At 52.6% G+C, this 458-nt stretch overlaps 1 protein-coding gene across 1 annotated transcript in view; it reads right to left on the bottom strand.

Moving 5' to 3' along the window:
- The window catches only part of Slc44a4 (solute carrier family 44 member 4), a 13,087-nt gene that overhangs the window by 7,077 nt on the left and 5,552 nt on the right, over positions 1-458 (bottom strand). The gene's annotated exons all lie outside the window — the stretch shown is intronic.

Genomic DNA, 458 nt, shown 5'->3' with positions numbered 1-458 from the left:
CATCAGCCTGTGTCAGGCCCTAGGGTCCAACACACACACACACACACACACACACACAATCACACACTTCCAATTACAGTTGGAAGGAAGAAACAGGTGTGGCAGCGTGTACCCATAATCCCAACACTCAGGAGGCTGAGGCAGGAGGGCTGCTAACAGTTCAAGGCCAGCTGGGGCTGCACAGTAGGTCCAAGGCCAGCCTGAACTACATGAGACCCTTTTGGCCAAACCAAACCAAACCAAGCCAAATCTAATCAAACCAAACCAAACCAATATCTGAAAAGAAGAGTACACAGGAAAATGGTCATGGTTGGGCTGGCGAGATGGCTCAGTGGTCTAAAGCACCTACTTGGAACAAGCTTAGCAAAGCACAGGGATCACAGTTCAATCCCCCAGCACCACATGCCAGCCAGCCCCGCCCCCTGGTGGGCTGAGCTGGCCACACACACACACACACA

This window comes from Octodon degus, unplaced genomic scaffold, assembly GCF_000260255.1.
Source record: "Octodon degus isolate 3935 unplaced genomic scaffold, OctDeg1.0 scaffold00005, whole genome shotgun sequence".
Lineage (NCBI taxonomy): Eukaryota > Metazoa > Chordata > Mammalia > Rodentia > Octodontidae > Octodon > Octodon degus.
This window is presented reverse-complemented; position numbering and strand designations above follow the sequence as displayed.